We start from the raw sequence: 16,726 nt of genomic DNA, 5'->3' as shown, positions 1-16,726 counted from the left end.
CATGGCCAATTCACCTGACCTGCACATCTTTGGACTGTGGGAGGAAACCGGAGCACCCGGAGGAAACCCACGCAGACACGGGGAGAATGTGCAAACTCCACACAGTAAGTCGCCTTAGGCAGGAATTGAACCCGGGTCTCCGGCGCTGTGAGGCAGCAGTGCTAACCACTGTGCCACCGTGCCGCCCATCCGAGTTCCTTACCTTTAAAAGGCCGTTTACAAACCACAGCACTGTAATGGCCGGGAATCGAACCCGGATCAACTGCTTGGAAGGCAGCTGTGCTCCCCACTATCCCACCATCACCCTGCTTCCAGCTCCCTCCGCATTCCCAAACACACTTAACAAGGCCGTGATCATCACCAACTGGATTGGGGCTGAAATCCAAACAAGAAATTGCTGGGGAAGCTCAGCAGGTCTGACAGCACCAGAATCAGAAACCTTCAGTTCTAAAGACCAATCCCTGGATCCGAAAGGTTCCCTCCCCACAGATGCTGCCAGACCTGCTGAGTTTCCCCAGCAATTTCTGTGCTGTCTCTCAGATCTGCAGCATCTGCAGCTCTTTGTTGGAAACAAAGCAAACGTTGAGCCACCGAAGGGGATATTGGGTCAGGTGATAGTCTCCCTCATCCATAGAGGCAGATGGGAAGGAGCATGGAATCATAGAATCCCATCATGCAGCCCACCAAGACACCCCCCCCCTCAACTCCCACCACCTACCCTATCCCTGTAACCCCGCATTCCCATGGCTAATCCACCTCACCTACACATCTCTGTGTACTACAGATAGTTGACCATGGCCAACCCACCCTAACCTGAACGTGTCTGGACTGTGGGAGGAAACCGGAGAACCAAGAGGGAACCCACACAGACCCGGGGAGAATGTGGAAACCCCACACAGACAGTCTTCAATCAGACAGGGATCTGGGGAATTGGAGAGGTTTCGAGAGGGAGTCTATGCGGTTAGACTGGTGTGTGAATGATGGGCCGAACAGCCTGATCTCAGTGCTGTGAAAACTCTACAGTAACATGCCTCCCTACATGCAGCATTCATCACAGTTTGTATTGTGTTTTAATCCGTCCTGTTATTGACCTTATTCTGAATGAAATGGATGGAGAGGGGTTGTTTGTGCATTCAGTCAGATCTGTGTATTGGTGCGTCAGGAGCATCATACCCAATAACAACAGGGGGAGGGCGGATGAAATTCCTGCCCCTTACAGATCCCATTGCAACATGCCATTTCCTCATGGATTTCATTTGGTTTAAGATGTTTTATTGTTAATACCATCACAATATATTGATGCCCTTCTGTGCAAGTTATGAATTTGGACAGAACGATCCCTCTTTTCTCTGTGAACAAACGGAATATCAAGGAGTCGGATTGGGGAATGTATCCTCTCACAGAAACAGGAACAGGGAGATGTCATTCCCCCTGAAGTAAACACAGGCCATGCTGAGAAATCTGATAAGGTCAGGCAGCATCTATAGGGAGAAGGGAAAGGTTAACCCGTGTGTTATGAGGGTGGGGGGATTCAGCAGAGCAGAAGGAAGTTAGAAAAGTAATGATTTCTGAGGAATTGGAATGGGGGTAACGCTGAAGAAATAATGAGATGGTTTGTAATAGGGTAGGGGCTGCAGAGATTTAATGATAAACGGTTTCATAGAAATAAATCCAAAAGGATTGGGAATAAGTTCATTAAACATCTAAGAGCTCAGGAAATGTGAGTAGGAGGAGACTATACAGCCTGTTTAAACTGTTCAGTCTGTTCTGGCAGTAAATCCAATCAGAGCTGGTTTGAGATTTCAAATCCAGTTTCCTACCCACTCCCCATATCCCGTGACTCCCTGAGACCACGGAAATCGGTCTATTCCAATCTGAAATCAGTTAGGGAGCATCCACAATCCTCAGGGAGAGAGAATATTAAAGACTCAGAGGCCTGAGAGTGAAGCGCTGTCTCCTCATCTGAGTCCCAAATAACCTGCCCCTTACCCTGAGAGGGTGGCAATCAAACCCGAATGAACTGCGGATGCTGGAACATTAACGCTGATTTCTCTGCACAGATGCTGCCTGACCTGCTGAGCTTTTCCAGCAACTCCTGAGACTGTGTTATTGTGTCTCAGATTCCCAGACCCACAGGATTAATTTCTCAGCATCTCCCCTCTCAAGCCTCTTCACAATCTGATTCATTCAAATGAAATCGCCTTTCAATTTTCTACAATATCGACCCAATTTATTCAGATATTCAGCACTGGAGCACATGGGTCCCAAATACTGAGCTTTATTTTGTGATTCATTAATGTGTTTGGGTCATTGCCGCTGGGTCCCCACGGATTGCTCAGATATAATTGGTCTGGTGAAGGTGACGGTGAGTTATTGCCTTGAACTGCTGCCAGTTATTTGGTGCAGATAAACCCACAATGATGTAAGGGAGGGAGCTCCAGGATTTCCAACCAATGGCACTTGTGGGACTGAGATGTTTTTCCAAGCCAGGGTGGGGAGTGTCTTGATGTGGAATTGTCACCTGGTGGTGTTCCCGTGTATCTGCTGTGTTCAGCATTCCACATGATAGTGCCGTGGGTCTGGAAGCTGCTCTGGAAGGAACCTTGGGGAATTTCTCCAGTCCATCTTGCCTATGGTACACACTGCTGTTACTGAGTGTCGGTGGTGGAGACAGGGGATGTTTGTAGCTGTGGTGCTGAACAAGCTGCACTGCAAGTTTATTCCACCTAATTCTGGAGAACCCAACTCCTCTCCATCATCATCAATCCATTTCCCAGACGGACACCCAGTGATTACACGGATCTGTGAATTGTCCAAATGACCATGAGATTGTAACCAGATTCCCCTCTTCCCTGACAATGGTCTGAGGGCCATCCCGTGACTGTGACACTTTCTCCTGGACATTCCATCTGTAAAAGCTGGGAATCAGCTGATGGGACCCAGACTGTGTTACAGATGGTTACACTCAGGGGGGACTCTCACTCACTCACAGCGTCACAATCACCTGGGTGACGCAAAGGCGCAAGGGGCGGCGCGGTGACGTCACCCCAGGATGACCGCCCGCCCCACAGGGGAAGGATTGACAAGGAGGAAGGGGGAGGAGGGAAGAGGTGACTCAGACCAGGGCCGTGAGGAGAGACAGAGCGGCTCCCTCTGGCGGCCGGGTGGAGGAATCAGCAGCAACAGGAAGGTGGAGCGGATTGGTGGGAAGGAAGATTGACAGGTGGGACAGGTCATGGGGGCGGGGCTGAGCTGGAAGGTTGGAGCTGGGGTCAGGGGGGGAGGGGGAATGAGGAAATTGGGGAAGACCATACCCCCCCTCCCTCCCTGTCCTCCTGTCCCTGAGGGAGATTTGGACTCAGTACCATGTGGTGGGGCTGCACATGTCACTAACACATGTCAGAGGGGAGAGGGCAGAGGGGACAGGGGGGACTGAGGGACATTTCTATGTCTCTATCTCACTCTTTTCTACCCCCCTCTTCTCTCCCTCTCTCCTTTCTCACCTGCCCCTCCTCTCCTCCCCACTTCTTCCTCCTACTCTTCTCTCTGTTTTCCCCTCCATCACCCTTACCTTCCCCCTCTTCCCAAGCACTCGCCTTCCCCTCTATCTGCCTTCCCCCCTCTCCTTCCCCCATCCACGCCTCCTTCCCCATTTCCCTCTTCTGCCCTCTCCTTCCCCCTCCTCCTTCCCCTCCTCTCCTTCCCCACTTCATTCCTCTCCCCTCATTCAAGCCTCTCTGTCACTCCCTTTCAGTCCTCCCCTCCTCTCCCCTCCATCCCCCCACTCTTCTCTCTCTCTCTCTCTTCTTCTCCCCTCCATCCCCCTTACTTTCCCTCTCTCCTTCCATGCCAATTGCTTCTCCCCCAACTCTTCCCTCTCCTCTCACCCTCTCCTCCTCCTCTCAAACCCCCTCTTCTTCACCCCCTTTCTCCTTCCACCCAAATTCTTCCCCCCTTCCCGCACTGCTTCCCCTCCTCCCCATCCTCCCTTCCCTCCCCTTTCAGCCCCTCTCCTCCCCCCTTTCCTTCAACCCCTTCTCCTTCTCCCTTCCTTCCCCCCCAACTCTCCTTCCAACTCTATTCCCCTCTTGCCACCACTCTCCTTCTCCCCGCTCCTTGTCCCCTCTCCTTACCCCTCACTCCTTCACCCCTTCCCATTCCCCCTTTGCACGTCTCCTTCCACCCATCCTTTCCTCCCCAACTCTCTTTCCCCCACTTTGCCTTCCCCTTCACCCTCTTCTTCCCTTCCCCCCTCTACATTGCCCCTCTCCTTTCCCCTCAACATTCCCCCTCTCCTTTCCCCCTCTCCTCCCCTCTCTCCTTCCCCCAACTCTCCTTCCCCCTGCATACTCCCCCTCCTCTCCTTCCTCCCCTCCCTCATTTCCCCCTCTCCTCCACCCCTACTCCTCCCTCCTTCCCCCCTTCTACCACCTTCTCCTTCCCCTCCCCTACCTTCCCACATCTCCTTCCCGTTGCTCCCCTTCCCCACCTCACCTTCCCCCCTCTCTTCCCCCCTCTCTTTCCATCCTCTCCTTTCTCCCTTTCCTCCCTTTCCTCTCCCCTTTCCTCCCCACCCTCTCCTCCTCCTCATTCCCCCGCTCATTCACCCTACTCCTCCTCCTCTCCTTCACCCCTCTCCTCCCCCACCCTCTCCTTCCCCCCTCCCTCCCCCCTCTGCCTTCTCCTTCGCCCTTCCCTCCCCCATGTCTCCTTCCCCCACTCCTCCACCCCTCCTTCCCCCCTCCTACACCTTCTCCTTCCACTCCTCTCCCTCCCCTCCCTTCCCTTCCACATCTCCTTCCTGTCCCTTCCTTCCCCCCCTCCATTCCCCCTTAACACCCCCCCCACTTCTCCTCACCCTCCTTTCCTCCTCTCTCCTGTTGTGGGACTGGTGTATGGGAGAAGTATTCACTTTTTGGGATCATTGGAATCTCTTTCGGTGTAGAAGTGACCTGTACGAGAAGGATGGATTGCACCTAAATTGGAAGGGGTCAAATGTACTGGCGGGGAGATTTACTAGAGCCGCTCGGGAGGATTTAAACTCGTAAGGTGGGGGGGTGGGATCCAGGGAGATAGTGAGGAAAGAGATCATTCTGAGACTGGGACAGTTACGTACAGAAGTGAGTCAAACAGTCAGGACAGGCAGGGACAAGGTAGGACTAATAAATAAAACTATATTTATTTCAATGCAAGGAGCCTAACATGGAAGGCAGATGAACTCAGGGCACGGTTAGGAACAAGGGACTGCGTTAAAGAACGACAATGTACAGTTCAGGAACAGGCCCTTCTGCCCTCCAAGCCTGAGCCGATCCAAATGTCCTGTCTAAACCTGTTGCCCAATTCCTAAGTATCTGTATCCCTCTGCTCCCCACCTACTCATGCATCTGTCCAGACACATCTTAAATGTACCTACCGTCCCTGCCCCTCCCACCTCTGCTGGCAACCCGTTCCAAACGCCCACCACACTCTGTGTGATGTACTTGCCGTGTGTATCCCCCTTAAACTTTCCACCTCTCACCTTGAAAGTGTGACCTCTCATTATTGAATCCTTCACCCTGGGAAAAAGCTTATCTCCATCCACCCTGTCTACACCCTTCAGGATTTCATAAACCTCAATCACGGCCCCCCCTTAAACTCCCTTTTTCTAATGAAAACAAACCTAACCTACTCAACCTCTCTTCATAGCTAGCACCTTCCATACCAGGCAACATCCTCGTAAACCTTCCCTGTACCCTCTCCAAAGTGTCCACATCCTTTTGGGAATGTGTCGACCAGAACTGAACACATTATTCTAAATACAGCCGAACCAATGTCTTGTACAATTTTAGCATGACTTACCAGCTCTTATACTCAATACCCCGTCCAATGAAGGCAAGCAGACTTCTTGACCACTCTATCCACCTGTGCAGCAACCTTCAGGGTACAATGGACCTGCACTCTCAGATTTCATTGCCCATCTACCTTTCCCAAGGGTCCTCTGTTCATTGTATAATTTGCTCTTGAATTAGTCTTGCCTAAATGCATCACCTCACATTTGTGAGATATCATAGAAATTACGGAAACATGGCTCAGAGATGGGCAGGACTGGCAGCTTAATTTTCCAGGATACAAATGCTACAGGAAGGATAGAAAAGGAGGCAATAGAGGAGGGGGAGTGATGTTTCTGATAAAGGATAGCATTACAGCTGTGGTGAGGGAGGATATTCCTGGAATTACATCCAGGGACGTTATTTGGGTGGAATTGAGAAATAAGAAAGGGATGATCACCTGATTGGGATTATATTATAGACCCCCTAATAGTCAGAGGGAAATTGAGAAACAAATTTATTAGGAGATCTCAGCTATCCGTAAGAATAATAGGGTGGTTATGGTCAGGGATTTTAACTTTGCAAACATATATTGAATCAGAAAATTTTCTTGTACACACTTAATAAATTCCTCTCCATCTAAACTCTTAACACTATGGCAGTCCCAGTCTGTGGATGTACTTCCCAGAGAAGGTGCAAAACTTGACCTACTCTTGGGAAATAAGGCAGGGCAGGTGACTGAGGTGTCAGTGGGGGAGAACGTTTGGGCCTGCGACCATAATTCCATTAGATTTAAAATAGTGATGGAAAAGGGTAGAGCAGATCTAAAAGTTGAAGTTCGAAATTGGAGAAAGGCCAATTTTGACGGTATTAGGCAAGAATTTTCAAAAGCTGATTGGGTGCAGATGTTTGCAGTTAAAGGAATGGGTGGAAAATGGGAAGCCTTCAGAAATGAAATAACGAGAATCCAGAGAAAGTATATTCCTGTCAGGGTGAAAGGGAAGGCTGGTAGGAATAGGGAATGCTGGATGACTAAAGAAATTGATGGTTTGGTTCAGAAAAAGAAGGAAGCATATGTAAGGTATAGGCAGGATAGATAGAGTGAATCCTCAGAAGAGTATAAATGCAGTAGGGGTATAACTTAAGAGGGAAATCAGGAGGGCAAAAAGGGGACATGAGGTAGCGTTGGCAAATAGAATTAAGGAGAATCCAAAAGGTTTTTACAAAAACTTTAAGGACAAAAGGGTAACGAGGGAGAGAATAGGGTCCCTCAAAGATCAACAAGGCGGCCTTTGTGTGGAGCCACAGAAAATGGGGGAGACACTAAACGTATGTTTTGCATCAGTATTTACTGTGGAAAAGGATATGGAAGATATAGACTATAGGGAAATAGATGGTGACACCTTGCAAAATATTCATATTACAGAGGAGGAAGTGCTGGATGCCTTCAAACGGTTAAAGCTAGATAAATCCCCAGGACCTGATCAGGTGTACCCGAGAACTCTGTGGGAAGCTAGAGAAGTGATTGTTGGGCCTTTTGCTGAGATATTTGTATCATCGATAATCGCAGGTGAGGTGCTGGAAGACTGGAGGTTGGCAAATGTGGTGCCACTGTTTAAGAAGGGTGGTAAAGACAAGCCAGGGAACTATAGACCAGTGAGCCTGACCTCGGTGGTGGGCAAGTTGTTGGAGGGAATCCTGAGGGGCAGGATGTACATGTGTTTGGAAAGGCAAGGACTGATTAGGGATAGGCAACACGGCTTCGTGTGTGGGAAATCATGTCTCACAAAACTGATTGAGTTTTTTGAAGACGTAACAAAGTGGATTGATGAGGGTAGAGCAGTAGATGTGATCTAAATCGATTTCAGTAAGGCTTTCGACAAGGTTCCCCATGGGATACTGGTAAACAAGGTTAGATCTCATGGAATACAGGGAGAACTAGCCATTTGGATACAGAACTGGCTCAAAGGTAGAAGACAGAGGGTGGTGGTGGAGGGTTGTTTTTCAGACAGGAGGCCTGTGACCAGTGGAGTGACACAAGGATCGGTGATGGGCCCTCTACTTTTTGTCATTTACATAAATGATTGGATTCGAGCATAACAGGTACAGTTAGTAAGTTTTCGGATGACACCAAAATTGGAGGTGTAGTGGACAGCGAAGAGGGTTACCTCAGATTACAACAGGATCTCGAACAGATGGGCCAATAGGCTGAGAAGTGGCAGATGGAGTTTAACTCAGATAAATGCGAGGTGCTGCATTTTGGGAAAGCAAATCTTAGCATGACTTATACACTTAATGGGAAGGTCCTGGGGAGTGTTGCTGAACAAAGAGACCTTGGAGTTCAGGTTCATAGCTCCTTGAAAGTGGAGTCGCAGGTAGATAGGATAATGATGAAGGCTTTTGTTATGCTTTCCTTTATTGGTCAGAGTATTGAGTACAGGAGTTGGGAGGTCATGTTGTGGATAAATAGGACATTGGTTAGGCTACTGTTGGAATATTGCATGCATTTCTGGTCTCCTTCCCATTGGAAAGATGTTGTGAAACTTGAAAGGGTTCAGAAAAGATTCACAAGGATGTTGCCAGGCTTAGAAGTTTTGAGCTATAGGGAGAGGCTGAACAGGCTGGGGCTGTTTTCCCTGGAGCGTCAGAGGCTGATGGGTGACCTGATAGAGGTTTACAAAATTATGAGGGCATGGATAGGGTAAATAGACAAAATCTTTTCCCTGGGGTTGGGAGAGTCCAGAACTCGAGGGCATAGGTTTAGGGTGAGAGGGGAAAGATATAAAAGAGACCGAAGGGACAAAGTTTTCACACAGAGGGTGGTACGTGTACGGAATGAGCTGACAGAGGAAGTGGTGGAGGCTGGTACAATTGGAACATTGAAAAGGCATTTGGATGGGTATATGAATAGGAAGGGTTTGGAGGGATATGGGCCGGGTGCTGGCAGGTGGGACTAGATTGGGTTGGGATATCTGGTCAGCATGGACACGTTGGACCGAAGGGTCTGTTTCCATGCTGTATATCTCAATGACTCTACGACTCTAAATCAGTAACCACCGACATTTGGATGAATTTCGAGTCAGTACAAATCGGTGAGCACTGACATTTCAAAAAATTTTGGGACAGTTTAAATCAGTAACCAATCACACTTAGAAAAATTTGTGGTCAGTACAAATCAGTAACCAGTGATTCATGGAAAAAAAATTCTGTTCGAAACACTGACTCTTGGAAAAACTTTGGGTCAGTGCAAATCAGTAACCATCCACGCTTAGGAACATTTCTGCTTAGTAAAAATCACTCACTACCGACGCTGAGAAAATATTTGGGTCAGTGCAAGTCAGTAAACACTGGTACGCGGAAAAAATACTGGTCTGTGCAAATCACGAAAGACTGGCACTCCGACTGACTTTGGGGCAGTGCAAATCAGGAACCACTGACAGTTTGAAATATTTCAAGTCTGTACAAATCAGGAACCAGTGACAGTAAGAAAAATTTTGGGTCATTACAAATCAGTAACCACTGACATTTGGAATAATTATGGGTCAGTTCAAATCGGCAAGCACTGACATTTCAAAAGAATTTGGGACAGTGCAACTCAGTAACCATCCACACTTAGAAAAGGTTCGGGTCAGTAGAAATCAGTAACCACCAAAACTGAGAATAATTTGGGGTCAGTACAAATCAGTAATCACTGATACATGGAAAAAATTCTGGTCGGTGCAAATCAGGAAACACTGACAGTTGGAAAAGTTTAGGGTCAATTCAAATCAGTAAGAACTGATACTTCAAACAATTTCTAGTCAGTGAAAATCAGTAACCAATGACAGTTGGAAAAAATTAGGGTCAGTAAAAATCAGTAACCACCGACACTGAGAAAATGTTCGGGTCAGTGCAAATCAGTAAACACTGGTACATGGAAAAACATTCTGGTCGGTGCAAATCAGGAAACACTGACACTTTGACAAACTTTGGGGCAGTGCAAATCAGTAACCACTGACAGTTTGAAATATTTCAAGTCAGTACAAATCAGGAACCAGTGACAATAAGAAACATTTCGGGTCAGTACAAATCGGTGAGCACTGACACTTCTAAAGAATTTGGGTCAGTGCAAATCAGTAACCATCCACACTTAGAAAATGTTCGGGTCAGTACAAATCAGTAACCACCAAAACTGAGACTAATTTGGGGTCAGTACAAATCATCAAACACTGATACATGGAAAAAAAATTCTGGTCGGTGCAAATCAGGAAACGCTGGCACTTCGACAGATTTTAGGGCAGTGCAAATCAGTATCCGCCGACACTTAGAATAATTTTGGGTCAGTACAAATCGATGAGCACTGACATTTCAAAAGAATTTGGGACTTTGCAAATCAGTAACCATCCACACTTAGAAAAGGTTCGGGTCAATGGAAATCAGTAACCACCAAAACAGAATAATTTGGGGTCAGTACAAAGCAGTAACCACTGATACATGGAAAATATTCTGGTCTGTGCAAATCAGGAAACTGTGACACTTTGACAAACTTCAGGGTAGTGCAAATCAGTAATCACTGACACTTAGAATAATTTCAGGTCAGTAGAAATCAATAACCACCGACAGTTGGAAAAATTTAGGGTCAGTTCAAATCAGCTAACACTAACACTTCAAAAAATTTCTAGTCAGTGAAAATCAGTAACTATTGATAGTTTGAAAAATTTATGGTCAGTTCAAATCAGTGAGCACTGATACATAGAAAAGTATTGGGGGAGTACAAATCAGTAACCACCAACAGTTAGAGAAATTACAGTCAGTACAAATCGGTGAGCACTGACATTTGAAAAGAATTTGGGACAATGCAAATCAGTCACCATCCACACTTAGAAAATGTTTGGATCAGTAGAAATCAATAACCACTGACACAGCGATTAATTTGTGGTCAGTACAAATCAGTAACCACTGATACATGGAACTAAAATTCTGGTCGGTGCAAATCAGTAACCGCTGACAGTTGGAAAAATTTAGGGTCAGTTCAAATCAGCAAGCACTGACACTTCAAAAAATTTCTAGTCAGTGAAAATCAGTAACTATTGATAGTTTGAAAAATTTATTGTCAGTTCAAATCAGTAAGCACTGATACATGGAAAAAAGTCTGGTTGGTGCAAATCAGGAAACATTGACACTTCGACAAACTTTGGGGCAGTGCAAATCAGTAACCACTGACAGTTTGAAATATTTCAAGTCAGTACAAATCAGGAACCAGTGACAATAAGAAAAATTTCAAGTCCGTACAAATCGGTGAGCACTGACACTTCAAAAGAATTTGGGTCAGTGCAACTCAGTAACCATCCACACTTAGAAAAGGTTCGGGTCAGTAGAAATCAGTAACCACCAAAACTGAGATTAATTTGGGGTCAGTACAAAGCAGTAACCACTGATACATGGAAAAAAATTCTGGTCGAAACACTGACTTTTCGTTAAAATTTGGGGCAGTGCAAATCAGTAACCACTGACAGTTTGAAAAATTTCAAGTCAGTATAAATCAGGAACCAGTGACAGTAAGAAACATTTCAGGTCAGTGCAAATCAGTAACCACCCATACTAAGAAAAATTTGGGCCCAGTACAAATCAGTAACCGCAGACATTTGGAAAAATTTTGGGGCAGTGCAAATCAGTAACTACCGACAGTTGGATGAATTTCAAGTCAATACAAATCAGTAATCACGGACACTTTGAAAAATTTCTAGTCAGTGAAAGTCGGTAACTACTGACACTTAGAATAATTTCGGGTCATTACAAATCAGTAACAACCGACGGATGAATTTTGAGTCAGTACAACTCAATAACCACGGACATTTTGAAAAATTTCTAGTCAGTGATAATCAGTAACTACCGACAGTTAGAGAAATTACGGGTCAGTTCAAATTGGTGAGCACTGACATTTCAAAAGATTTCAGGTCAGTACAAATCAGTAACCATCCACACTTCGACAAACTGGGGGTCAGTCACGAATCAGTAACCACCGACAGATGGAAATATTTAGGGTCAGTCCAAATCAGTAAGCACTAACACTTCGAAAAATATTGGGTGAGTGCAAATCAGTAACCACCGGCAGAGAAATTACAGGTCAGTACAAATCGGTAAGCACTGACAATTCAAAAGAATTTGGGACACTGCAAATCAGTCACCATCCACACTTAGCAACATTTGTGCTCAGTTAAAATCAGTCATTACCAACACTGAGAAAATGTTCGGGTTAGTGCAAATCAGTAAACATTGGTACATGGAAAAACATTCTGGTTGGTGCAAATCAGTAAATACTGACACTTGGTCAAACTTTGGGGCAGTGCAAATCAGTGAGCACTGACAGTTTGAAAAATTTCAGGTCAGTACAAATCAGGAACCAGTGACAGTAAGAAAAATTTTGGGTCATTACAAATCAGTAACCACTGACATTTGGAATAATTATGGGTCAGTTCAAATCGGTGAGCACTGACATTTCAAAAGAATTTGGGACAGTGCAACTCAGTAACCATCCACACTTAGAAAAGGTTCAGGTCAGTAGAAATCAGTAACCACCAAAACTGAGAATAATTTGGGGTCAGTACAAATCAGTAATCACTGATACATGGAATAAAATTCTGGTCAGTTCAAATCAGGAAACACTGACAGTTGGAAAAGTTTAGGGTCAGTGAAAATCTGTAACCACCGACACTGAGAAAATGTTCGGGTCAGTGCAAGTCAGTAAACACTGGTACATGGAAAAAAACATTTTGGTCGGTGCAAATCACGAAACACTGACACTTTGAAAAACTTCAGGGCAGTGGAAATCAGTGATCACCGACACTTAGAATAATTTCAGGTCAGTAGAAATCAATAATCACTAACAGTTGGAAAAATTTAGGGTCAGTTCAAATCAGCAAACACTAAAACACTTCAAAAAATTTCTAGTCAGTGAAAATCAGTAACTATTGACAGCTCGAAAAATTTATGGTCAGTTCAAATCAGTAACCAACAACAGTTAGAGAAGTTACAGGTCAGTACAAATTGGTAAGCACTGACACTTCAAAAGAATTTGGGACAATGCAAATCAGTCACCATCCACACTTAGAAAATGTTCAGGTCAGTAGAAATCAGTAACCAATGACACAGAGATTAATTTGGGGTCAGTACAAATCAGTAACCACTGATACATGGAATAAAAATTCTGGTCGGTGCAAATCAGAAAACACTGACAGTTGGAAAAAATTAGGGTCAGTGAAAATCAGTAAGCACTGACACTTCAAAAAATATTGGGTGACGACAATTCAGTAATCACCCAAAAGTGGTGAGCACTGACATTTCAAAAGACTTTGGGTCAGTGCAGATCAGTAACTATCCACACTTAGAAAAGGTTCGGGTCAGTAGAAATCAGTAACCACCGACACAGAGAATAATTTGGGGTCAGTACAAATCAGTAATCACTAATACATGGAAAAAAAATTCTGGTTGGTGCAAATCTGGAAACACTGACACTTCGACAAACTTCAGGGCAGTGCAAATCAGTAATCACTGACACTTTGAATAATTTCAGATCAGTAGAAATCAATACCCACTGACAGTTGGAAAAATTTGGTTCAGTTCAAATCAGTAAGCACTGACACTTCGAAAAATATTGGGGGAGTACAAATCAGTAACCACCAACAGTTAGAGAAATTACAGGTCAGTACAAATCGGTGAGCACTGACATTTCAAAAGACTTTGGGTCAGTGCAAATCAGTAACCATCCACACTTAGAAAAGGTTCGGGTCAGTAGAAATCAGTGACTACCAAAACTGAGACTAATTTGGGGTCAGTACAAATCATTAACCACTGATACATGGAAAACATTCTAGTCGGTGCATATCAGGAAACTCTGACACTTTGACAAACGTCAGGGCAGTGCAAATCAGTAATCACCGACACTTAGAAAAATTTGGGGTCAGTATAAATCACTAACCACTGACAGTTGGAAAATTTTCAGGTTGGTACAACTCAGAAACCACTGACTCTGAGAAAATGCTGGGTTAGTGCAAATCAGTAACCACAGACACTTCGAGAAAATTCAGGTCCGTACAAATCAGTTACAACCAACAGTTTGAAAAATTTCTGCTCTGTACAAATCAGTAACCACCGACAGGTGGAAAAATTTATGGTCAGTACAAATCAGTAAGATCTGACTCTTCGAAAAACTTTGGGTCAGTATACATCAGTAACCACCGAGATTTTGAAACATTTCCAGTCAGTTTACATCAGTAACCACAGACAGTTAGAAACATTTCGGGTCAGCGCCAAAACAGAAACCAGTGACAGTTTGAAAAATTTCAAGACAGTACAAATCAGTAACCACTGACACTAAGAAAGATTTTGGGTCAGTGCAAATCAGTAAACATCCACACTTGGAAAAATTTGGGGTCAGTACAAATCATTAACCACCGAAAGGTGGAAAAATTATGGGTTAGTACAAATTGGTAAGCACTGACATTTAAAACAATTTTGGGACAGTGCAAATCAGTAACCATCCAAGCTTAGCAAAATTTAGGGTCAGTACAAATCAGTATCCACTGACACATGGAGATACTTCTATTTATGGCAAATCAGGAAACACTGACACTTCGACAAACTTTGGGGCCGTGCAAATCAGTAATATCTGACACTTAGAAAAATTTCGGGTCTGTACAAATCTGTAACCACTAAAAGGTGTAAAAATTACAGGTCAGTACAAATCAGTAAGCACTGACATTTCTAAACATTTCTGGAGAGTGCAAATCAGTAACCCACAACATTAGAAACATTTTGGGTCAGTGCAAATCCATAACCATCCACACTTGGGGTCAGTGCAAATCAGTAACCACCGACAGTTGGATAAATTTCGGGTCAGGACAAATCAGTGTGGGAAAAGATTTGCTAACCCACGAGAGGCCCACAAAAGCAAAATGGGCCAAACTGTACCAGAACCCCCAGAATTCCCCAGCAGCTCACAAGCCGAATCAGACAGCACACATACAAGGGATTAGGATTTCTGCTCCCACTGACATGACACAACACCACAGATATCTCAAAGCTCTAAGGACAGTTTCACAACCCAGCAATACTAAAGTCACACAAGGAGTGGGTCAGACAGAGAGGCACCAACAAGGACACCCTCCAGGAACAGGACGATGGAAACACCTCACTACTTCAGAAGAGATATTAACACCCACCTGTGAAGAGGAATGGATCCCTCGATACTGTCAGGATGTTGCATTGTGGGAAGGAACAGGACATTCATCCAATAAACTGCTTTCCAATTCGCATCTTTGGAACGAGATGACTCCATTTCCAGATACATTGTAGTTTCCTATTTCTTAATCAGTGCCTTCCTTCCCATCTGTCCTTCTCTCCCCTCTCCTTCTTCCCTCTCCTTCTCTCATCTCTCCTTCCCGCTTCTTTCCCCCATCTCTCCTTCCTCCCTCTCTCCTTCTCCCCTCTCTCCTTTCCCCAACCTACTTCCCCCTCTCTCCTTCCCCCTCCCCTTCTCCCAATCCCCTTCTCCCCTCTCTCCTTTCCCCGCTCCTTCCCCCTCCCTCCTTCTGCTTCTCTCCTTCCCCCCTCCTTTCCCCATTTCTCCTTCTCCCCTCTCTCCTTCCCCCCTCTCTCCTTCTCCCCTATCTCCTTCCCCCTTCCTTCCCTCTCTACTTCCCCCTCTCCTCCTCCCCACTCTCCTTCCCCTCTTTCCTTCTCCGCTCTCTCCTTCCCCCTTTCTTCCCCTCTCTCCTACTCCCCTTTCTCCTTCCCCCTTCCTTCCCCTCTCTTCTTCCCCCCTCTCTCCTTCTCCCTTCCTTCCTCTCTCTTCTTCCCCAGCCGTCTCTTTCTCCCCTCTCTCCTTCACCCTTCCTTCCCCTCTCTCTTTCTCCCCTCTCTCCTTCCCCCCCTCTCCTTCTCCCTTCCTTCCCCTCTCCTTCCCCCTCTCTCCTTCTCCCCTATCTCCTTCCCCTTTACTTCCCCGCTCTCCTTCTCCCCTCTCTCTCCTTCTCCCCTATCTCCTTCCCCCTTACTTCCCCACTCTCCTTCTCCCCTCTCTCCTTCTCCCCTCTCTCCTTTCTGCTCTCCTTCCCCCTCCCTCCTTCTCCATCTTTCCTTCCCCCACTCCTTCCCCCCGTGTCCTCAATCTCCTTCTCCCCTCTCTCCGTCCCCCTTCCTTCACTCCTCTCCTTTTCCCCTCTCTCCTTCCCCCTTCCTTCCCTCCTCTCCTTCCCCCTTTCTTCCCCTCTCTGCTTCTCTCCTCTCTCCTTCCCCCTCTTTCCTTCCCTGTTTCTTCCCCTTTCTCCTTCTCCCCTCCCTACTTTCCCCCTCTCCTTTCCCCTCTCCTTCCCCCTCCCTCCATCTCCCTCTCTCCTTACCCCCTCCTACCCCGCTCTCCGTTTACCCTCTCTCTGTCTACCCTCTCTCCTTCCCCCTCTATCCTTCCCCACTCTCTCCTTCCACATCTCTCCTTTCACCCTCTCTCCTTTCCCCATCTCTCCTTCTCCCCTCACTCCTTCCCCCCTCTCTCGTTCGCCCCTCCTTCCCCACTCTCTCCTTCCCTCTCTATCCTTCCACCCTCCTTCCCACTCTCTCCTTTCCCCCTCTATCTGTCCCCTTCTCCTTCCCCCCTCTTTATCCCCTCTCTTTCTCCACTCTCTCCTTGTCCCCTCTCTCCTTCCCCTCCCTTTTTCTCCCCTCCCTCATTCCCCCTCTCCTTAGCCCCTCTCCTTCTCTCCTCTCTCCTTCCCCCTTCCTTCTCCCCTCTCTCCTATCCCTTCCTTCCCCGCTCTGTTTCTCTCCTCTCTCCTCCCCCCTTCCTTCCCCCCGCTCTCCTTCTCGCCTCTCTCCTTCCCCCTTACTTCCACTCTCTCCTTCCCCCTTCCTTTCCTCTCTACTTACCTCCTCTCTCCTTCCCC

General features: G+C 46.3%; 1 non-coding gene across 1 annotated transcript; it reads right to left on the bottom strand.

The window, feature by feature from the left end:
- Positions 1-232: 232 nt before the first annotated feature.
- trnag-ucc (transfer RNA glycine (anticodon UCC)) lies at positions 233-304 on the bottom strand. The gene has a single exon. It is a non-coding gene; the product is annotated as a tRNA-Gly (tRNA).
- Positions 305-16,726: the final 16,422 nt, after the last annotated feature.

This window comes from Chiloscyllium punctatum, chromosome 38 (genome assembly GCF_047496795.1).
Source record: "Chiloscyllium punctatum isolate Juve2018m chromosome 38, sChiPun1.3, whole genome shotgun sequence".
NCBI lineage: Eukaryota > Metazoa > Chordata > Chondrichthyes > Orectolobiformes > Hemiscylliidae > Chiloscyllium > Chiloscyllium punctatum.
Note: the sequence above shows the minus strand (reverse complement) of the source record. Positions and strands in the feature narration are given on the sequence as shown.